The sequence below is a fragment of the Suricata suricatta genome, chromosome 7, assembly GCF_006229205.1.
Source record: "Suricata suricatta isolate VVHF042 chromosome 7, meerkat_22Aug2017_6uvM2_HiC, whole genome shotgun sequence".
Taxonomy (NCBI): Eukaryota; Metazoa; Chordata; class Mammalia; order Carnivora; family Herpestidae; genus Suricata; species Suricata suricatta.
This window is the reverse complement of record NC_043706.1, coordinates 55,252,456-55,265,556: the sequence shown is the minus strand read 5'-3', so window position 1 is coordinate 55,265,556 and position 13,101 is coordinate 55,252,456. Positions and strand designations below refer to the sequence as shown.

At 39.4% G+C, this 13,101-nt stretch overlaps 2 protein-coding genes across 3 annotated transcripts in view; one reads left to right on the top strand and one right to left on the bottom strand.

The window, feature by feature from the left end:
- Nucleotides 1–551, bottom strand: part of PTP4A1 (protein tyrosine phosphatase 4A1) — an 8,499-nt gene extending 7,948 nt beyond the window's left edge. For both annotated transcript variants that reach the window (XM_029943791.1, XM_029943792.1), the window contains exon 1: nt 320–551. The gene's annotated coding sequence lies outside the window, so the exon portion shown is untranslated. The remainder of the gene's footprint in view (nt 1–319) is intronic.
- Nucleotides 552–3,098: 2,547 nt separating this feature from the next.
- The window catches only part of LGSN (lengsin, lens protein with glutamine synthetase domain), a 191,643-nt gene continuing 181,640 nt past the window's right edge, over nt 3,099–13,101 (top strand). The window contains exon 1 of the mRNA XM_029943789.1: nt 3,099–3,126. The gene's annotated coding sequence lies outside the window, so the exon portion shown is untranslated. The remainder of the gene's footprint in view (nt 3,127–13,101) is intronic.

Below are 13,101 nucleotides of genomic sequence, written 5' to 3'. Positions count from 1 at the left end.
GAAACCGCCCCCGCCCGCCGCGCAGGCCCGACCGCACCGCCCCCGCCGCCCCCGGCTCGGCGAGGACGGGGAAGCCGGTGCCTTCAGCAGCCAACCGCCACTCCGCAGCCCCGTGGACCCCAGCGTCCGCCTCAGCGCAGTCAGCCACACCGGCCGGCCACAGGGCCGTAGTCCGGTCCCCTCCTGCCGGCGACCCACGGGAACTGCGTGCCGGGGCGGTGGGGAGCGGACGCCGGGCTCCGAACAAAGACGACGGTGGGGATGGGGGGGCTGGCCGTGGAGCCTCGGCCCCAGAGGCGGCTGTGCAACGGATACTCACAGGAATATGTTTACTCATTGAAGATTGTGGCCTAATCATACAGCCGGTCCCGAGGCGGCGGCGACACAAGCGGCGGCGGTGGCGGCGGCTGCAGGGCAGGGGGTAGCGGTGGTCGTCGCGGGGCGGCGGCGGCTTTGCAGGCGGCGGCGGGGGCACCAGACTCTACCATGCAGTGAGCGGCTCCGAGAAGAGCGCGTAGCCCAGCCGGCCCGCAGTAGAGGGAGCCAATACGCGCGCCGAGGCGCCTTTGCGTCACAATCCCTCCCTTTTATAGCCAGAGCTACGTGCGAACTCGCGGCCACCAATCGCGGCCGGGGGCCCCGGACGAGCGCAGACGAGCGGGGGCGGAGGCCCGCCCCCTGCGGACGTCACCGCGCGGCGGCCGCTGCCGGTGTGAACCGGTTGATGAATGGCGAAGTACTGGAGTCGTAGCGTCTCCAGAGCGGGGGAGGGAAGGGGCTGTGGACGGACTCGAGGGTGGACGAAGTCGGGGGTGGGGAAAGAAGATTTCAATCCACTAGATAGGATCACGCCGGAAGCCCTCGTTCTGGTAGTTAAAACCATCGAGGAGTGCGCACAAGTCGCTTGGGGAGCTTTGAAGTTGCCTGAAACTTAAATGCAATCCCTTTAGGGCTGGAACCATGTCTCATCCTCGACCCTACTTTCTTCTGTCATAAGTCAAACCACAGTCATCTTTGCCAGCGGTTTACCTTGGCACCTGCGCCACTATGATCTCCGTCATCAAATAATATGTCGCACAGCCGCTGTACCCGGTGACTCAACACCTTGGATATCGCGGCTCTAGGCTCGGACAAGGTGAATACTTGTCGCTGGGGGCACTTCCAAGCAGGGAGTAACTTAGCAAACTTTTGCTACGGGAGACTGGGAGAGTACCTTGTGAGGCAGATAAAGCCCCATGCTTCCAGTCTTTTTTGGTCACGCCTCCATACTACACACGCGGGCGACTGCAGTTGGCTCAGTTGTGGCATTTCGAAATCACATGCATCCTTTGTACTGCTGCTCACTTGATGTGTTGTCACAGATAATGAAAGGTTAGTCACTGCTAGAAGGAAGCGTTTTAAAAATTAAGAATCTTTGGTTATGTCAAGGACTGCTGTAATTCTTTCTTTTGATTGATTTTCAGTTCTGTGTCAGTTCTGTTCCACTGTTTAATTTAGTCCCTTAAGACGTAAAGCCTTATAACTGTCCTGTGTTACCCAAGGGCAACTTTGTCAGTTAAAATCTGGAAACCGTTTCTCCTCTACCTTATGGAGGGACTAAGCAGGACTTTTACCTGCTTTGAAGAACTCGTTTTCTACTAACACTGAGGCCTTTTGTTTCCTGTTTTCACAGAGCAGTAGATTGGGAACGGCTTTAGGGATCGAATTGTGTTTGCGGTCAGTGAATTGAACCATTTTAGGATTCATTAGTATTTGTATTTAGAGACTGTGCTTGGGTGGTTATTCAACATTTTGATAAACATATACTCTGTAAACAAAGTAAGCAAGCACTTTTGTAAGAAGGAATTGGGTCAGGCTCTTACCGAAGCAAAAATAAAATCACCTTTATTTTAAAGAAATTCCTCACCTGGGAAACTCTTGAATCCTTCTAAATCAAAGAAAACTAAAGAGCTGAGAGATATTTAATGCCCTTTCACAAATAAACTAACAGGAGTAAATATTTTAAAGTGTTATGTAAACAAAAAGTATTAAAAAAAATCTTGGGATGGGAGGGACCTTCCTAAGTAGGTCAGGGAACTCAAAGTCACAAAGGATTTTCAGTATATAAAAATTAAAAACTTATATATGGCAAAAACGTTTGATAAAGTTTAAATATTAATGCACACTAGGAGAAAATATTAACAATGTGTCGTGGGCAGAAGAATTAACTTCATAATAAATACATAGCTCGACCAACATATACAATAGTATAGTTGACAAACATTCAATCAGCTATTCTCCAAAACTTGGTCAACACAGTGATGCTAATTGGAATGGTGGAAGTTTTTCATGTAATGACTTTTCAAAAAGTGAATTTGCTGAGACAAGATATAAATTCAACAAAGAGTGAGCAGAGACAAATCAGTGTTAGCCAGTTTTCTTGTAGAACTTGTGATACAAGTTGTGAGCCTTGTGATGCACACATCTTGTAATTACCGCAAGTAGTGCTGACACAAAATATCCAGTCAGTTATGCTCATCAAGCTCTGAAAGCTGGGCTCAAACTCACAAATGGATTAATCAGCTTCTAGACATCTTAGCCTGTCAGATGAGGTACCACCTACTACTACTTTGAAAAGGACATAGTTCAAGGATGAAAAACTAGAGAAAGCTTTTGCTGTTGAGAGAAAGGACACACTTTAAACAAGATACAAATATGGTCTTGCTGAGGGTCATGGGCCTGTCACTCTGGCAGCTGTTATGTTTACAAGTGTCCTGTGCCATTCATTGTGTTTCACTGCTGTGCTGAAGGTTGTCTGCTCTACTCAGTCCAATAGTTTAAAGGTGTTGACTATCAGCAATAGTCAGTCCCAACATTGGTCGGGAGACTCCTGTGGTCTGAAGACTTACTAACCTCTATTGATTGCAGTTGGAGCATCAGCACCTGCACTTATTAGCAGAGGGCCTCCAGGCTGAGCCAACATGCTTGCAAATAGTGGTCCAGACATGCAAAGGTAAGAAAACCCAATGCTGAAAGCCAATGCTTATGCTAAGCTCCAGAAGACCCCTGAGATGGAAGACTTCTGCCACTAAACAAGATGCCCAGCTGTGCGTTTTCTCAGCAAAACATGTCCTTGAGCTCATCAAGGTAGGCAGGAGTTGTTATCAACACATTCAAAATGCAAAATCCAACAGTTGGGTGATAAAAATGTCTATAAGACCACTTTGAGGAAGATCTTTATGTAAGAGGAGATACTGCAGAAGACGACAAATCAGCAAAGCCTGATGTTGCTGAACAGAGAAATCCTTACAAGTGTGGCAGATCTCATAGTAAACATGGAATGATTCCAGTTATACCAGACATATAAAAGGAATGGAGAATTTCATCCCTTTCAATCTCCTCAGGTCGATTGAGACAATAGAATGGTGATTTGGGGCTGTGAGAAAGTCTGATTAAAAAACATTTAATAGGGGCACCTGGCTGGCTTAGTAGGTAGAGCACTTGACTCTCAATCTCAGGGTCATGAGTTCAAGCCCCAAGCTGGGTAGAGTTTACTTAAAAACAAAACAAAACAAAAACCCTCCATGTTTAATATAGTATATATGTTACCATTGCAATGATAGAAAGATGAAATGTGACAATACCAACCCAGAAACAAACACTAGACTTCAAGGTATAATAATGTGCTGAGTATACTTAATAGAGGCAAATAGTACAGTGGGTGTCTGGATACCAGTACAGAGGGCAGTTTTAAGTATATTCCCATACTTAAGAAGTGTCCTAAAAATTCAGGGACACGACCATAATTATACCACTGTAAATGTTTATTTTCTTTTTGCTGTTATGGAACGACCTATCTTATATCTAAAATTAATCTTCTTGTGTGATTGCAAAAAAATGTTAAGAAATGTAGAGTACACTTAAGTTTCTGTGAACATATAATAGTCAGCATGAGTGTTTAAAACAAGCATGCTCTATGTTAAAAGGTTTTCTTCCCTTAAGACACTGGTTTAAAGTTCTATCAAGTCTTTTTTTATATATGTGTATTTTTGTGTATTTATTTTATGGCGATATAATTGACATACAGCATCATATTAATTTTAGGTGTCCGACCTAATGACTCAATATTTCTATATATTGTGAGATGATCCCCACAATAGGTCTAGCCAACATCTGTGACCATACATAGTTATAAATATTTGTTTGTGATGAAGATATCAAGTATTTTTAATAAGTTTGATAAGTAAAACCAAACAATAGTGGTACATCATTTCTGTGAGAATTTTAGACACAGTAATCTCCAACGGGCACTTAAGCTTGTCACAACAGGCCTTTCAAGGTCAAAGTCCATTAGCCAATAGCTGTAATTGGGCTATTGTGTTTTGTATATGTCAGACATAAACTGTCAGAGACCTAGGTGGATGCTGAAGATGTGAATATTTTTAGATAAGTGAATCCTGCTGAATCAGAAATAAATACTTTATTAAGTCATCAAACCCAATCAGAAGTAATATTTTCTCCATAAAATTAAGTTTTCAAACAGCTTAAAAAAATTGTCCACTTTAAGAATTAATTCTCTTCAGTTAATCTCTATTATGTCCATCTTCTGTCCCTTTACTTTTTTTTTTTTTAATATTTATTTATTTTGAGAGAGAGTGAGAAAGAGAGCGTATGAGTAGGAGGGGCAGAGTGAGGGAGAATCCCAAACAGCCTCTGCGCTGTCAGTTCAGAACCCAACATGGGGCTCAAACTCATGAACCTTGGTATTGTGACCTGAGCCAAAATCAAGAGTCAGATGGTTAGCATACTGAGTGCTACCCAGGAGCCCTGTCCCTCTACTGTTCATGACTGATTTTAATCAACTGAAGTACAAACCTGGAAATTGCTTAGGTAAATTCAAATCAGTTGAAGATGTGTTTTCACTTTAGAGATCTTGCCACTTAATGTAGTATTTACTTCTGTGGAGGTTCAGCATGCATGTTTACAATGCGATGGACAGATTAGTCAAAATAATATTTCCATTTGCATGTTGGAAAGAACTGTTTCCTTGGGACACTGAATAAAGGACATATTATGAACCTATAATAATTCATAGTATTTTCATAGCATGCCATTATTATGACTAATTCACATACTGTTACCTGGAAACATTTAGTATAAGAAAACACTTCTTATTTAGTGAACTTTGAAAAAATTTCTTTGGCTGTTCTAAAGTCTGAATGAAAATCATTTGGGAATTGGGAATCAGGAGGGCCATAGTTTCCATAGAACTGTTTAGAACATATTGAATTATGCCACAGTCTGGAGTGAGTAAAAAAATGTTTAGGAAAGGAGAATTTAATCTGGCCAGAGAAAGGGAATGGAGTATAAATAAATTTTAAAGGTTGGTTATGCATGCTATGGCAAAGCTGTCACTTGACAGGTGTAATTTACAGAGTTGGCATTTAGACTGCAGATAATCCAGACAGACACTGACCTAAGCAGCATGACTGTGGTAAGCCTTACATAAGGAGAAATGTTCTTGAACAGTTTCTGACAAACATAATAACATTTATTTAACTAAAAGCTACAGTACTCATACTTTTTTTTTTCCTACTCTAACACAATTTTTTTAAACAACCTGGCATGTTGAACAAACACTGCTATCTTAGTGCATTTCTCATTGGAAGATAATGAGTAAGAGTGAAGTAAGTAAAATAAGTCAGCAGAAAAGAATGAATATCATATGATTTCACTTATATGTGGAATCTAAAAAACAAATGAACAAACAAAAGCAGAATCAGACCCATAAATACAAAGAACAAACTAGTGGTTGCCAGAGGGAGGGGGGTCTGTGGGTGGGCAAAATAGGTATCAGGGAACAGGAGGTACAGGCTTCTGGTTATGGAATGATTAAGTCAAGGGAACAAAAGTTAAAACAGATAATATAGTCAGTGGTATTGTAATAGCATTGTTTGGTGAGTACAGCCTAATATATAGAGTTGTACAATCATTATGTTGTGCACCTGAAACTAATGTAACATTGTGTGTCAACTGTACTTCGATTTTAAAAAAGGAGGAAAATTAGTAGAGTAATATTTCTAGATTTTTTTCTATTTAAAGTCAGTTGTCTTATTATATGGGCCTTGAATCCTTGCACATATTAATATATGTAGTAGACACTGAACTAATATATTTTTGGATATGATCAGATTACTTTTTCACCTAAAATACTTTTGGGGCATCCCAATTTTAGTTTTCCTAAATTTTCTTTGCAGGTACCTTTAACGATGGTGTTTGCTAGACTCTTGTCCTTTGGCCTCCAGGCCCCATTTTGCTTGCTCCCTGGGGTTTTCACCTACCACAGCTTTGACTCTTGACCTTCCTTCCCTCAATACTTCAGGCACTCTGCTATCTTATGAAGAGCAATGTAAATGTTGTTTATGCCTCCAACATAATTTATATACAGACGAGGAAAGAGAAAATAAGAAGTGACTAAGCAAAGAATAGAAGTGTAAGTTGTAATATGTGCTGCCAAGGAGGTAAGCAGAGTAGTTGGTGGGATAACTGACGTTAGACAGGGAAGTCAGGGGCAGTATCTTCCAGGAGACCCAGAACTAAATGACAAGAATGAATCAAGGTGAAAAGGGAGGGTAGGAGAGATATTGTTGGTGGAGGAGATGACAAAACAAATAACTGAGGTGGGAAAAGCTTGGTGGTGCTTAAAGAGATAAAAGACCTGAGAAACTGCAGCACAATAAGGGAAGAAAGACAGGAGTTGTCCTGGAGATGTGGCACAGACTAGATCCGCAGGCCTTGGTAAGAATTTGGATTTTATTTTAAGGACAATGAGCAATAGCTGTATAACAGGAACTATATGTTTTAAGAACATAATTTTTCCTATTCGTGGAGCATGGATTAGAGGGAGTCCTGGAGTGGAATTGATGTCATGCAGTCAAAGACTTGAGGTTACCTATCTTGCTAAATGGGGGACAATGATGGTGTTGACTATCACAGGACAGCGGAAACAGACAAAAGGGGCTGGATCAGAGATATAGAAATAGAATTGAGAAGACTCGAATCACAACATGCTCCAGGGCTTCTAAAATTTTTTATTACTATCCCAATGAGGATATAGTTTCATTATTGTAAGTCTGTTTTATGCTACAATGTGAATTGTGGAGGCACAGTGACATAAAGTTCCAAAATTCACATAATTGTTTTCATTAGCACTGTGCTGTGAAGACATACTAGAAGCTTAAAAGAAATAAAGGTACTCAAAATATGCTTGGAGAAGGGCACTATTTGTGAGGGTTTTAAGGAACATAGCAGAGGGGGAAATCCTAAAAATTGTATATTTAGGTTTTCAGAGAACAATCAAACCTCCTGATAGATAACTATAATAGTAAGAAAAGTTAAAATTTATTGTACCCTTATTGCTTTCCAAGCTGTGTTCAATACATATTTGCATTTTTAAAATTGAACTTGTTAGAAAAATTGAACTGAGATAGAAATTTGTTAAAGGATCCAAGCCATAGTAGGTGATTAGCATTTGAAACATAATGAGGGGTGCCTGGGTGGCTCAGTCGGTTAAGCGTCCAACTTTGGCTCAGGTCATGATCTCACGGTTTGTGGGTTCGAGCCCCACGTCAGGCTCTTTGCTGACAGCTAGCTCAGAGCCTGGAGTCTGCTTCGAATTCTGTGTCTTCCTCTCCCTCTGACCCTCCCCTGCTCACGCTGTCTCTCTCTTTCTCTCAAAAATAAAAACATTAAAAAAAAATTTTTTTTTTAAAGAAACATAATGAAATGCCTGCATAATAACATAGTCTTCGGATATTAAAAGTATCCTTTAATGACTTTAACTTGGAGAAAATGCTTACTTTGTAATGTTAAATGAAAAGAAATAGAATACAAGTTGTATAATTTGTATGATTACAACCATGTAGAAATACAAGTTAAAAATATAAAAAAGAGAAACTAAAATGTTCACCATGTTATAACTGACACTTAAGTGCTTTGCAGAGAGATGTGATGAACAATTTTTGTTTTTTATAAATTTCTATATTTTCTAATTTCTCTCCAAAAATACTACTCTTATAAAGAGGGGAGGTAGCAAATGAAGGTTTAAGGAATTTAATCATGTCCAGTATTCTTAATATTTTCAGAATTTCAGGGAATATTTTCAGAAAATAAGCATCTAGAATGTTATTTACATAGAAGCAATTTGAAACATAATTGTACAATGACTATTCAGAAGCAGAAGAAGTGGTAGTGTCCAAGATAATGTTGTTCTGATAGGTCTGTAGCCTTGTCATTTCTGCAGCAGAAATGGAGGCTCCAGGTTATGCTGGCCTTGCTAGACTGACTCCAGCTGTCAAAACAGCACAACCATTCTTGTTTTGATTTCCCAGAGAATTAATCTCATTATAATTTGCTTTTAATGTAGATTTATTTGTCATCAGATGTGGGAATGTAATGCCCAACCAGTGAGAAGCTCTCTGGGAACTTGAAATAAAAGGAAATATGGTTGCCTTCAGAGAACTAAAACAGAAACACTGCCATAATGAAGGTGATTATATACCATATTGTGGTCATAAACCAAAAGATGGCCTATAAATGTTTGTCTAACATTTGGAAACATCTAAAACTTGAGTCAAGGTGACTTGAATGTAATCTTAGGGAAGCTGTACTGGAGTGTGTAAGCTGAAACAGAATCAACTTTTTTGTATCTGTCCAGGGGAAGACTGTGAAAACAGAAGGAAGATGATGACTAGGTACTCAGAAGAGTAAAGTCTAATGATTTGTAGGTTGTCAGTTTTATCCAGCTCTGTCTAGGGAAGAAATACTGAATCTGTACACCGTAGGCATACTGGTTGTTGCAGAGATAAGTATTATTATAGGATTGTATTAATAACATCAACTGACATTTATTGGATGCTTACTATGCACTGGGTACTGCATTAAGCACTGTTTTAATCCTTTTATAAATCTCTCTACATTGATATTATCTACATCATAAGAATCAGGACACAAAGCCTCATAAAGTTTAAGGTCATGCAAGTATTATATGATGCAGTTGGGATTTAAATTCCAGCGGCTTGATTGCACGAGTCCCTACCTCCACCACTCTGCAAGCTGCTCTCCTTGTCTTGAAATATCCCTTTAAGGTTATTTACTTTTTAATGTTCTGGTTCTTTGCTCAACAAACTTTTATTTTTATTTATTTTTTAGTAATTTCTGTATCCAACATGGGGCTCAAATTCATGACTCCAAGATCAGGAGTTGCATGATCTTCTAACTGAGCCAGCCAGTGCCCCTCAACAAACTTTTAATTGTGATTTGGATTCCCACATATTCTAATTCCAGAAGAAATTATCCCATTGCAAATGAACTTGCATTCTGGGTTTATATGTCACCTTTTGATGAGTTTATTAAGAGTGAATCATAAAATCTGATTATGTAGCAAATTACTAAAACCCCACCTCATTCTCATGAATATTTCAAGAGAAATTGTCCTCTAGGCCAGTGCTATTGCAAGTGTTGTTTGTGAACTGGTGCCAAGTATCTAAGAGACAACTATAGAGATTGAAAGCAAGCATTTAAAAACTTTTATAGCAATTGATAGGGTAATTTTATGCCTATCAAATTTCATTTTAAAAATTAGATTTGTATTTTTAAGTATTTAAAATTTTTCATTTTCTAGTAATTGTTTTATTAAGAAACACTGCTGTAACAAATGAAGACTATGGAAATTTGTTATAGGGGTGCCTGGGCTGCTCAGTTGGTTAAGTGCCCAGCTTCAGCTCAGGTCATGATCTTACGGTTTGTGGGTTTGAGCCTGGCATTGGGCTCCATGTTGACAGTGTTGAGCCTGCTTGGGATTCTCTCTCCCTCTGTCTCTCTCTGCCCCTCATCCACTTGCAGACTCTCTCTCTCAAAAATAAGTAAAATAAACTTAAAAAAAGAAATTAGTTATAAAAAGCATTACAGTGAGTACTCTCTTTAGTTTTTGGTGAATGAGGCTACTCCATGATTTTTTACAAAATTATTTATTCTTGTTCTGTCCATCCTGGGTTGCTGTCATCAGGAAGAAAGAAACTATATTGTTTCTCAGCTTCCTTAAGTAAGCTTTAAGTAAGAACTATGATTGTGGTTTTAAAAACATATGAACATATTTGTGTTGCTACATTAGTGTGCACCTGCCAGGACAATTTAGACTTACTGTAGCACACTTCCATAGAATTCAAAAGGAAACTGGAAATATTATTTACAACAGATGACAGTGAGGAAAATTATGTTTACAAAAAACTTACAGACCAATGATTATGTTACTTGTGATTGCTATTTAAGCTTTTTTCCTTCTTTTTAATATTAATTGTTAAAGTAAATTCACTGTTTTCAAAGATGTGATGGATATGTTAACTAGCTGAATTTAAATAAAAATTTAAAAAGAAAAAACAAAAATACTTTGAGGATCCTTATAATATTTTATGTAAATGCATTTTGAAATATGAAGCATGAGCCAGGTGTCACCTTGTGAATGCCTCTAAGAACTTCTACAGATTTCTCAAGAATAGACATCATTGACCAGAACAATCTCCAGTCTCTTTTACAAAGGGAGCAGCTCAAGAAAAATGGCACCTACTAGTCAAGGAATTGTTAAAGTTCACATTTAAAAACTAGAGTGAGGGGCCTCCTGGGTGGCTCAGTCGGTTAAGTGTCTGACTTTGGCTCAGGTCATGATCTCACAGTTTATGGGCTTGAGCCCCCATCACATTCTGTGCTGACAGCTCAGAGCCTGAAGCCTGCTTGGGATTCTGTGTCTCCCTCTCTCTCTGATCTTCTGCCACTCATGTCCCCTCTCTCTCTCTCTCTCTCTCTCTCTCTCTCTCTCTCTCTCTCTCTCTCTCAAAAATAAATAATAAACAGTAAAAAAAACCAAAAACCCTAGAGTCTGAAGATACTCAAAATTCCCCTCTTAGACCAAACCTTTTTCTGCTACAGTGTACTAGCTACATTCTATCAACCAGAACTCCAGTAAAATTCTCTAGGCAACCACAAAACTTTAAAATCATAGTAGTGATGGAAATGGAACTCTGTTGAATAGCTTTATTTACTATTGCTTCTCCACATAACTCCATTTAAGTCTTTGCTGTTTACACGTGTCATCATGATCCTTTTAATTAGTTTGGAATGGCTTTAAAAATTTGTTACAAGGGAGTTACAAGATATTTTTCTTCATTAGTGTTATTTGTATATGAATTGATTTTGATGAAATTGCACTAGTTAATTCCCCATTAATAGACATTGTGAATACTAATGACTCATCTCTCTTGTGTTCTTTCTACTAAGAAGAGGAACAAAGTGAGCACAATTATCTATCCTCTGCATTGCTATAAAGTCCTACTGCCTTGAATATGTCCTGCCCAAAGCTAATCATCCTACAATATTTATTTAGTACTTACAACATGCAGGCTTTGTGATGGACCCTTTAGAGCATTATCTGACAACCTCCTTCCAGATGAGGAAACTCATTCCTTATCTTTATTTCCTTCTTGAAACTCTCTTCCTTCACCTACTTCTTTGGAGGCTTCTGAGATGGCTTATCTCCCTCTACTTTCCTGCCCTACTGGTGTTGGTTGGTATATTTCAGAATATTTCTTCTCCATCATTCTCTTACAATTTACAGTCTCACAGCCATTTGGAGGACTTCTTTTGTCTCACCTTCCAAGCATTCAGTGATAACTCTAAAATGTGCTTCAGGTAAAGACTTCTCTCTTGAGTTCCAGATATATATTTCCATGGGATAAACTCCAGGTACCTCATACTCAACATGGTCAAAGCTGAGTCAGTAATCTCTTTCCTTCCATGAGAGCTGTCAATCTTACCTGGTTTTAATACCAATGAGTGGCACCTGAGTGGCTCAGTCAGTTAAGCATCTGACTCTTGGTTCAGCTTAGGTCATGATCTTGTGGTTCGTGGGATCCAGCCCTGCATCGGGCTTGTGCTGACAGCATGGAGCCTGCTTGGGATTCTCTTTCTCCTTCTCTCTCTCTTTCTCCAGCTTGTTCTCTCTCTCTCTAAATAAATAAATAAACATACAAAATAATATCCCTGAATTGCACCTCTTCTCTTCAGGTTCCCAAGCCAAAAACCCAGCAGTCATACTAGACTCCTACCTTCTACCCTTTCTATCTGATTAGCTGCCAGTTTCTATGGAGTCTGCTTACTAGATATCTTGGAAATTGTTCCCCTCCTTCCACTTTTTACTGTCAGTCTCCCTTCCTTCTTTCCTTCTCTCCATTTTCTTCCCTCATCCCTCCCTTAATTTCTTTAACAATATTTACTAAGTTATATTGAAATAGCTGATTCAATAACATCTAGTCTTGTCTCCATTTAATCCACCCTGTATTTTTGTCATTCTCCCACTTAAAATCCTCCAGTGGCTTTTCATTAAGTTTAGGAGAAAGTCTGACCATTTTAGCAAGACATTTAAGGCCCTCCAAATCATGCCTTTGTCTTACCAGTCCTACCTTCTGCTCTGCTGTTACTCTTCTAGCCTTGAAACCCATTGTGAGTTCCAAAATATATGCTGTGCTTTCTCAGACCTCCATGGTCTGCAATTCCTTTTACCTGGGAAATTCTCTTTCTACTTCCCCTAAAACCTCAAAATTAATTCTTTCATGAAGTCTTCTTGACCTCCCCATCAACATGAATACTCCATTCCCTGTGCTTTCATAGTACCTTATACACACCTCTATTGCAGAATTTATGGCATTATGATAATCATTTTTGTAAACTCCTTCTGTCTCCTTCATATATTATGAAGCTCTCCCAGGCAGAAGAGAGCATGTGCCTAACACAGTACTTGGGACACTGGAGGCATTTAAGGAGCAGCTGGTGTATTTTGTGCTATTATTGTTTTGTGCTTGATTTAAGGATGTTTGGAGGACAATACTAATGTTTGGTAAGCACAGAAAACCCAAGGAATGGGATCTGCCAGGAGACAATGAAATTAGAAGGTGAAATCAAGAAAGTGATGATGGTAACAGGCCGGCTTATCTTGGATAGTATCACCCAAGGGGACAGATTTTTTACTATCTTTTTATTTTATTTTTCCTCTGTATGGAAAACTTCTCCTAG